This window comes from Nicotiana tabacum, chromosome 10, assembly GCF_000715075.1.
Source record: "Nicotiana tabacum cultivar K326 chromosome 10, ASM71507v2, whole genome shotgun sequence".
NCBI lineage: Eukaryota > Viridiplantae > Streptophyta > Magnoliopsida > Solanales > Solanaceae > Nicotiana > Nicotiana tabacum.
The window spans coordinates 57,917,361-57,928,153 of NC_134089.1; the positions used below are offsets into that span (position 1 = coordinate 57,917,361).

Consider the following 10,793-nt stretch of genomic DNA (forward strand, 5'->3'; position numbering starts at 1 on the left):
AGACGGACAGGCTGAGCGTACTATTCAAACACTAGAGGATATGTTGCGAGCTTGTGTAATAGACTTCAAAGGTAGCTAGGATGGTCATCTACCGCTTATTGAGTTTGCAAATAATAATAGCTACCATTCCAGCATTCAGATGGCTCCATACGAAGCTCTTTACGGACGAAAGTGTAGGTCACCTATAGGGTGGTTCGATGTTGGAGAATCTGGATTACACGGGCCAGACCTGGTTCAACAAGCCATAGAAAAAGTAAAGCTTATCCGGGATCGACTATTGACAGCTCAGAGTCATCAGAAGTCATATTCAGATGTTCGACGTCGAGATTTAGAGTTCGGGGCTGATGACTGGGTATTCTTGAAGGTGTCGCCTATGAAGGGTGTGATGAGATTTGGCAAAAAGGGTAAACTTAGCCCACAGTATATTGGGCCTTATAAGATTATTTGGAGAGTGGGCCGAGTAGCTTATGAGTTAGAATTACCCTTGGAATTGGAGTCTGTCCATCCAGTTTTTCACGTATCTATGTTACGAAAGTGCATTGGCAATCCTACCCGAGTAGTGTCCACGAATGATGTACAGGTTACAGAGGACTTGCCATACGAGGAAATTCCGGTTGCCATTCTAGACCGACAAATCCGCAAACTGCGGAATAAGGAGGTAGCCTCCATGAAAGTGCTTTGGAGGAACAACAATGTAGAAGAAATGACTTGGGAGGCCAAGGAAGACATGAAGTCTAGATATCCCTACCTATTTCCTCTTCCAAAGAAGGGTTTAACTGAGACGACATAACCTCAAGGTGCGTATATAAATTTTTCTGTTAATAATTGTCGTTGTTGTGTGTATCGTTGAATTATTAAGGTTCTACAAGGAGAATTGGTAGTAGTGCTATGACCAAGTCGACCCTGCCAAAGTTATGCAAATTACGGGGAGTTGAACATTCGAGGACGAATGTTTCTAAGGGGGGAAGGATGTTACATCTCGCATTTTCGTACGTTAAAATTTCGTTTTTAGTTAACCGACGTAGACTCGGGGATGAGATCATCTTGACGTTAACGTACTTATGTTATTATAACAAGCGACAAATAAGTGTTATGAAGGATAAAGGGGTATACGGATTAAAGAAAACAAGTTTTGTTGAAAGCAGTCAATTTGGAATAAAATACGGGTCGAGCGATAATACCTGATTATTATGAACTAGTACCATGCAAAGTACCATATGACCACGGTAGTATAATATAAAAAGTATATATAAAGTATTTTAAAAATAAATAAAATTTTAAGTAATTTGTGATAATTTTTAAATTATACGGGTAATTGGTTAATTACCGGGTAACGGGACATTACCCGGTTAACTAATAAGTGGATAAAAAATTAATAAAATAACCTACCCCTACCCCCACGTGGCAGTGTGCCACCATTCAACATATGAGTCATAGTCATATGTGTTGCATGACAAAGTAACGTGTAAAGTTGAATTAGTCATTTAATAGAAAGACTTATTGACTTAAGATAAGTCTTGAATGATATAACATTTAAAGATCCATTGGATACTTTTTGAAAGTAGGAAAAACGAGAATCAGAAGCTTCAATTCATTCTTTGAATTGAAATCAATACCTTAAAAACAGAAGCTTCAACAAAGTTTCAAAAAACATTGGAGTCAAGTGTTGGTTTAAAATCATTCTTTAGTTCAAAAAGCAAGAAACAGAAATGTTTTCTGTCAAAATCTCAAGGAACCAAATTTGTTATATTACGTTCCAAAATTTTTAAGAACCAGAAACAAGTTTTCGTCCATGAATTTCTAAGGAGTTGAGGCAAATTTCGTTCAAATAATTCAAGAGACAGGTATGTTAAGGCCTTCCCTTCTTTCTTTTGGCATGGTCTAGATTATACGAAAGAAACGAGCAAATATACGGTTTCTATAAATTATTCTATTTGTAGAAATAGTAGGGGTGTCTATATTTTTGATTCCCCGCGAGAATTATTATTTTCTTCTGTTCATGGGTCTTAGAATAATATGCAGTTGGAAAAATTTATCCGGAAGGAATATTGAGATTATTACGTATTTTTCATGCATTTCGTACATGTGCATTGACCCATGACCAGATGGCGTTATATACGCGTATATATGTAAATATATGTATATGGGATATGGGAAAAAGTTACGGCGTTATATACGCACCCCCACCTGATCAGTTGGTATATGATGATGATATTGCCCACAGTGGCTAAAATATGATTCAAACGGCGTTATATACGTGAATATATATATGTATTCGAACGGAGTTATATATGATTTAAACGACGTTATATACGCATATATGGGTATGTATTCAAATGGCGTTATATACGCATATATATGTATGTATTCAAACGGCGTTATATATGCGTATATATGTATGTATATATATGTATATGGGATATGGAAAAGGTTATGGCGTTATATACACACCACCACCTGATCAGCTGGTATATGTTGATGATATTGCCCACAGTGGCCGAGATGATATGATGGGATGCCCCCAGTGGCTTGATGATATTATGTACACCATACCTATGCATGGCATGACATTTACACGCACGTGCATGACGTTATAAATGTTTCAGTATTTACAAAGTTATTCAAATTTAAAAATGTGTTTCAGTATTCCATGTTTCATCTATGTCTTTTACGTACTAATTTCCATGCCTTACATACTCAGTACATTTTTTTTATTGACGCCCTATTTCACGGGGCCTGCGTTTCATGCCCGCAGGTGCAGGTAGGCAAGCTGACAATCCCCATTCTTAGGATCCCTGATCAATGAGAGTTGACGTGCTCCATTTGATCCGGAGCTGCTTTTGATATTGGTACGATACGTTTGTACATATATATGTATATGAGTATGACGTGGCTCAGTCCCATCTTTGTACAGTTATGTTTCTGTTAGAGGTCTGTAGACAGTATGTCTAGTTGGGTTCTATGTGGCCTTGTCGGCTTTCAGTTTTTGATGTATAGTTGTCTATAGCAGCCTTGCCGGCTCGCCCACTGTATTCTGCCTGTATACGTACATATGCCTTGATGGAAGACTTCTTTCACGTATGTTAATTTTGTAATGCAGCAGATATTATTCAGGTTCATATTTTATACGCATGCTTAGGGGTGTTTGACAGGTAAGACTCAGGCGACCGTCGCGGCCCATCGGTTTGGGTCGTGACATAATCCCTGCCTCCCCACTTGCATGAGGTTAATCCCTGCCTCCACATCTGCATGAGGCTAATCCCTGTCTCCCTATCTGCATGAGTCTAATCCCTGCCTCCATATCTGCATGAGGCTAATCTCTGCCTCCGTATCTGCATGAGGCTAATCCCTACCTCCACATTTGTATGGGACTAAGCATTATCCCTCCTTCCATAAATATTTCTCTCTTCTAGTACTATCTATTTGCTTTTCTATTGGGCTAAGCTCTACCCTTCATTTCACAAAACTAAGCCTTGTCTTGTTAACATTATATTATTGCATCTCATGGGCTGAAATATCGCTAATCTATCCAAGGGCACCATAGTCTAAAAGGCATCATCCCCATAGCCGGAAGACACCATACCATGGCCTGAGGATCCCTCAAATTTGTATATCATTATTCAAAGATGGCATGGTTCGGAGGCACCATCTTCATGGCCCGAGAACATCATTTCATGGATTGCGAATTCCTCACTAAACAATTCATGGCCCAGGACGTCATGGTCCAAGGATGTCATCTTTAACCATCCAAAGACAACCTTCATGGTCCAAAGGGAATCTGCATCATGTTTAAATTTTCGCAAATACGTATATCGGCAGTATCTATTCATCCGCAGGTGACCATCAAGCAACCGCTATCCTAGCAGGAGTGACCTCGCTCCAGTTCTTTCAAACTGTCTCAAACCTTAACCACTCACTATAGCCGATTTTGCATCCCGTGTCCGTTCTTGCAATGACTTCATCGGTATATTCCGCCAATGAATCCAGAACTACACATGGCATGATTCCTGTAAAACCAAGGATATGTAGGCAACTCAAGACCAATGTCCAGTATTCATTCTTACCATAATTAACCTAACGACCCCCCTCTAACCTAATTCATTTTCAACCTTATGCCGCCGCCCTCAGTTCCATCTTCTCTCAAACTCTCTCAAACCAACCCTAATCAAACCTTGCTGACACTCATCTATGGTTATCTCCGATGATCTCTCACCACCCCCAGGCATCCAATGGTCTCCCTCACGTTAGTCTTGCCATCCCCAGGGCCCTCAAGGGACCAGGGCTAGTTGACTTGCATCTATGGTTCCTCTCTCACCTGTTTCAGGCCATTCCAGTATGATTTCGAGTAAGATCGTCCTATATTGACTACGATCTATGATTTTCTAAGCAGGTTTCTTCACCTCTGTATGGTTCTCTTTGAAACCCTAATTTCTTTTCTAAACCTCTTAGATCTATACAGATCTAAGATGATTTGGGTTTGTTTCATGTGAGTTTTACAATAATCTTAAGATTCTTTACAAGAATCGTATGATTTTCAAGCGATTTTCATTTTTTCCTAAACTAGGGTTTCCAGAATTTCTTTTTACAAATTGTTTGATGACTTTTTGTGTTTAATTTTCTGCTTCTCATATATTTTGATTGATTTTGTAAGTCTGCTACAATCTTAGCCTGTTTGTATTGAAATCCCTATTCTTTTCGATGTTCTTCGTCTGGTTTCTGAGTACTAGTATATCGACTGGTTCTTACTTTGGGTTCTTGTGATTTCTCGTGACTTTCTTGCCCTAATATGCTTCTACTGAATTTCTTAGTTTGACCTTTCAATGATTCTATGTGCTTGTATTTGTCCTGACTATTCATGTTAAGACCTGTAACATTCTCCTTGAATCAGTGTCGTTCTAACTATTTGTTTTGTTAAAGTTATATGGAATCCTGACTATTCATGTTCTACCTAATTTATATGTTAAACATGCTGACTCTTCCATGACTTTCTCCTTGATTACTCTGAATTCCTTATTTCTTGGTTTGATTTGAACACTTTCCCTTAAACTTTCGATTCTTACCTCTCTACTCGATTTGATTGAATTGCCTGCCTTAATTATTTTTTCCTCGCCTTGTTTGTATTTTGCCGATTCTTACTGATTTATTTCCTTAATTAAAACTTCTATTCATTTACCCCTAATTATCTACTCTATACTAAACCTTACTTGATTCTTTCCTTAAATATTTAGTACGCTTTTACCATTGATTTAATTGTCCCTTGATTAAGGAAAGGACATGATGATTTACATGTGACTTCCCTGATTTACTAATTAATTAATCTCTTACCTTATTTTTTAAACTTTTGATTACTATATAAACCCCCTCTTATTTTAAGTTCAAGACAACGAACACAAGTTCAAAGAACACACAGTCACACTCAAAACTCTCCTTTCTTTCTCTGCTACTTGTGATAATCACTGATCTAGCCGGCTGTAAGCCAAGGCTAGATATGAACTGCACTCACTTTACATTTTGTGCTCTCTTCATTAACTGGTATGTCTCCAGTTAGATTTTGAAACTCAACTTTATGTGTTCTATGCCTATACATCTATGCTTGTTCCTGTATTAGTTATTCAATTTTATTTCTCTGTTTGCTATTATCAAGCATGTTTAAACTCTGCCTTATGAGTAATTAGCATGACTGACTTCATTTAAGTTTTTTGATATCTGTCCAGCATGTTTACCTAGTTCCCTTACCCCTCCCTTTAATTGGTATGGCTTTGTTAGTTATTTAGTCTTCTAGTGCATTCAATTGGTCCTGATTATGTTCAATTCTGTTCAGCATATCTTTGTTGTCAACATGATTCTGTCACATTCTTTCTCTATGACTAATTTGTTTAGTATACTCCTAGTTGCTCTAGACATTTGTTGTATCAGTTTTCCTGTTTATGTAATTCAACCCTATATGTTTCATAATCTCATTCACCCCTTGTTTGTAAGCCTGCTTGTTAAGTGAATCTGGGCAGTCCTTGATTAATTGGGTTGTTTGCTGAGTGTGTTTTCCTCAGAATGATTTCAAAACTACTGCTCCTACTCCTAGCATTCTTCTCAAAAACAGGTCAATCCCAGTATTTTAAAAGAAAGCTGTTTCTGAATCTTTTCACTTCTAACTGTTTTACCAAACTCTTTCAAAGTCATTATACACTCTCACATTACTCCTAGAATATTAGGTTCTGCCCCTCTGGCATGTGTACTGCCTTGAGATCCTTGAGACCTCTCTGAACTCTGGCATGTCAGAGCTGGCCTTTCAACACTGCACCTAAATCAGTTATTGTTTGAGAAAAGGTCTAGGTGTGAGCACTGCCCGGGATCCTTGAGGTCCTTAGGGAACTCTGACATGCCTAGACATGATATTGTCTATGGAACTTTGACATTTGAGGCTATTGGAGGCTTGGGAAGTCATTTGGACCTGCTGCAGGCTCCCTATAGATTAACTACTATTTATTTATGTATTTTTATTCATTGGTCTATATTAGTTATTGTAAACAACATTTGGGTGATTAGTGAAAAGGGGTGGGTAGTTATATATATGTTGGGTAAATCGGGTAGATACCATGCATGTAGGGTTGTGTTAATTCAAATGTGTATGGTACGTTTGCTTTACTTCCACAATAGAAACCATGTCTATAGGATCTAAATGGCTTTAATAATAGAAATCATGCGTATAGGGTTGAAATCAGCCTTATAATTAGATATCATGCCTATAGAGTGTAAAGTAATTGAAGTCCAGTTTTTATTACAGCATGTATTCATATTCATCTTCTTAGATATCATGCCTATAAAATCAAGAGTCGCCTTTAATAACTAGATACCATGCCTATAGGGATTAAAATTTGCTCTAATAGAAATCATGCCTAAAATAAGTTTAGTTAAATAAATCAGTTTAATTCATGTTTGAATTGGTTTAATTAATTGTTTGTTTCTTTAAATAAGTTTCCAAACATTGCCTTTAATCAATACTGCTAGAAAGCATTCTTATAGGATCTCAAGTTGTCCGTTTAAAAAATGTTCACTATTTTACTGCATTCCTAATCAATATAGATACCATGCTTTTAGGATGTCATCGTTATGCGTTTAGGCAAGCCTATAGGGCGATTTAAATTCAACAACTATAAAACTGTGTTTTGGTATTAGAGACTGTGCAGATTTAACAGGTTTAAAATCAGTAGGCAAGCTAATAGGTCTTTGACACTTGGTCCTAATTCACGCTGTATACTTCCTTCTCACCTAGATGTCATGTTCTAATTTTTTGTTAAATACCTGAAACAATTTTCTGAGACGTGCATTTATTTGTTCTGCCTGTAGAGGTAAAAATGTGAGCCATTACTTGTTCCTTCTTTATGTGTAGTCCTAATTGTTTTGATTGGCACATAGACTATTCTTCTTTAAATAACTTAGGAGGGTCTAGAACTGTCCAAAGTAGAGGTCCTAACATACCTCCAGGGCCACGAGGAAGGGACAGGTAGTGCACGTATAGGACATTTTCAAGGTTTCTAGAGCGCTTTAGGCTATGACCAAGGGGAGGAAATTGGGTAGTAAAGATATGATGACTACGCGCTAATGTCGCGTGTAACCCCTCATTGAGGATTGTTTGCCGGGTATTGTGTGGGGTGATCCTATAGTTTAACCAACCTAGGACCCCTCTTTCCCAATTCCCGATGTCTAAGCTTTACTTTTTCTCTATATATGCAACTTGTTTTCTCCTTTTGTCTCATTACTTGAGTCATAGAATGTCAAAACATGTCTTTACTTGCAAGAACGTGTTAAAATTATTGATTTGCTAAAATGACTAATTCACATAGTATAAGTTCGGTCGGGACCCACCGTTGTGGACCAAGAGGGGTGCCTAACACCTTCCCCTCAAGGTTATTTCGAGCTCTTACCCTAAATCTCCAGTCATGCAAACTAGTCTGAGAGTTAATCATTCTAGGTGCCCTAACACACCATAATCCGTTAGGTGGAGACTTTTCAAAATACCCAAATTCCCAAAAGGAAATGAGTTATTACCCCCATGAATGTCGAAACCCGGACTTCTCTCTCTCCGCGGAGGGAAAAAAGGGGCGCGACAGTTATATGTCAAGCGGCATCTTAAACACTGTTTCATTTTGTTATCTCGATTTTTAATTATTTTCTTTCCGCAATTGTTCTTTTTTCCGCATTTGTTAGGCTTACCTAGTCGTAGAGACTAGGTGTCATCACGATAGTTCATAGAGGGTGAACTGGGGTCGTGACAAGTTGGTATTAGAGCTATAGATTTATAGGAGTCATGAATTAGAAGCCGGTTTATTAGAGTCTCACGGATCGGTACAAAGACTTCTGTACTTATCTACGAAAGGCTATGTAATTGTTAGGAAAATTCCACTTCATTTGATTTACTTGTCGTGCGAGATTTAGATATCACAATTCTAAACTTCTGTCTTCTATTCTCTCACATATGGTGAGTACACATGCTACAAGAGATGATCAGGCACCCGCGCCCCTACTGGAGTCGTCAGAGGCCGGGGTAGAGGTCGAGGACGCGCATGCGGTGCAACTAGAGCACCCGCGCGAGCTGCCACCAACAGTTCCAGCTGGAGTCCATACACCTGATACGCCTACTACTACTACTACTACTCCAGCTCTCCAGGAGACTCTTGCGCAGTTCATGAGCATGTACACCACTCTGGCTCAGGCAGGGTTGCTTCCCCTTGCTGTAGCTACATCTCAGGCCAGGGGAGGAGTACAGACTCCCACTGCCCGCACTCCTGAGCAGTGAGTGTATGTTGATCGTTGTCTATTCTATTTGTAAGTTGAATTTTTGGTTTTGAGAATTATGGAAAATACCCTATTTTATGTATGAGAGTTGTCAATTCATTCCTAGAAAATTAGTTCTTAGAGAGATCTCATCCTAATTGTCATTTATTCATATGCCCAATTATTGTTACTATGTGTTGTACACAAAAAGATATATAAGACTTAACAATATTTTTAACGCCATTACTAACTTTTAAGAATTTTAGAAAGATTTCATTATGAAAGACATTATGTGATCATTAAGATATGGCTGATGGACTGGGATTAGAGAAAATTGTCAATTTCTCATCTTCAAAGATTCAACAAAAAATTCTATTGGAAAATTTTTGTATTTGTGATTTATTCAATTATAGCATTTAGTATTATGTGCGTAAAATAAAAAGTTAAATTGGATAAATTTATAAGAGTATCATTTATCGGTTTATTTAAGTCTTTTATTATCGCGCGAAGCATGGATAACTTGATTAGTTGGTATAATAATGTAGGGGTAATCTTAATTGGCTGGTGGTTTGTTCCTTTCAAATGTGTATACTACTCGTCCGTTCCCTTTTACTTATCCACAATAGATTTTGCCCGCCTACATATTTTACCATAGTATCCATAATAATGATAGTATTTTAAGAAGTCTTAGAAAATAATTTGTGAAATGAGTAATTAATGATAAGGGTAGAAAAATCTTCTCCTGATTTAACAAATTAATAAGTAAAAGTGAAAATAGATTTCTTGTATATTGATCAAATAAAAATGAAGGGAGAGAGTAGTATAAGTGAAAATATAGAGTAATAAATTTTGAACCTCAGAAATCTTATCGAAATTGGGATTGGATGGTGTATACAGTAAAAATCAAGGAAGACCGATTTTAAGACTTCTATGGCGTTTCGAGCCCGACCTCGGTGGGCTCGAAGCACATTCTAAGGCTCGTCCCTGAAGCACTCGCCTCGAGAGGGTATATCGAAGACTCATCACAGCGTACCTCAAGGCAGCATGAAAATCGATGACCGCCATGGAAAGGCGGAAAAGCTCCCAAGTACACGTGGTTAGAGCTCACCAGATCTGCAAGAATAGTACAAATCCGTACTAAGCCATTATATAGCTGTACCAATAACATTTTCTCATTATTATTAGACATGTACTATGTTGGAATTCCCCCTCCTATATAAAGGGGACCCTTGTCATTTTGTAAGACATATGAATATTGAATACAATAGAACATTCTCTGCTTTTCTTGCCTAAACGTGCTCAACAATTACTCTACAGATTCATTACTTGTTTAGTTATTATTCATTTGTTGTTCTTTATTTATTGCTCATTATTAACCGCAAAAGGTTATCTTCGAGGCCTTAGATATCATTGTTTCTTCATCAATCGTTCATTGCTAACTGCCCTAACTAGACCTCAAGGCCCCCTGTTCCAGCCAGCTCGAGGCCCAGTCTTGCAGCAACACTAGTTTGCATATCTTATTCTCTTTACTTACACTTAGCATCTATTGCCTAACAACTAGTATGGAAATAAATCACATATTTTTAGAACCACAAAATCAAATATAATTGTTAATACCATTTTCAAGGTAAACAGTTTGGCGCCATCGTGGGGCTAAAAATAATAGTGATTGTTTTTGTGCTACTTTTCTGATAACATATGTTATTCTTCACACTTTTTCTTGTCAATTTTTTTTTGATTTCAGGTTTAATCATGTCTAGCACACAAAATGCACCTTTTCACGATAGTGAGAGACTTGGAGAAAACAACAGCATAGGGCTCGGTGTACCACCTATAAACCCTAAAGGAGTGCCAAACGTGGAGCCAATTGATATCATCTCCCACAACGTTCTAAATACGGAAGCAGGAGCAAACCCCATAAGGAATGGACGCAAGGAAGCCCAGGCTGGAGGCCAAGAAGCACGAGGAATGGAAAAAGGAGGAGTCAGCCTCCAAGTGATATTCGAGATGCTACAAGCTCA

The 10,793-nt window shown here is 37.9% G+C and overlaps 1 long non-coding RNA gene across 1 annotated transcript; it reads left to right on the top strand.

The window, feature by feature from the left end:
- Positions 1 to 1,476: 1,476 nt before the first annotated feature.
- LOC142164863 (uncharacterized) lies at positions 1,477 to 3,119 on the top strand. Its single transcript, XR_012695940.1, has 2 exons — positions 1,477 to 1,844; positions 2,756 to 3,119. It is a non-coding gene; the product is annotated as an uncharacterized LOC142164863 (long non-coding RNA).
- Positions 3,120 to 10,793: the final 7,674 nt, after the last annotated feature.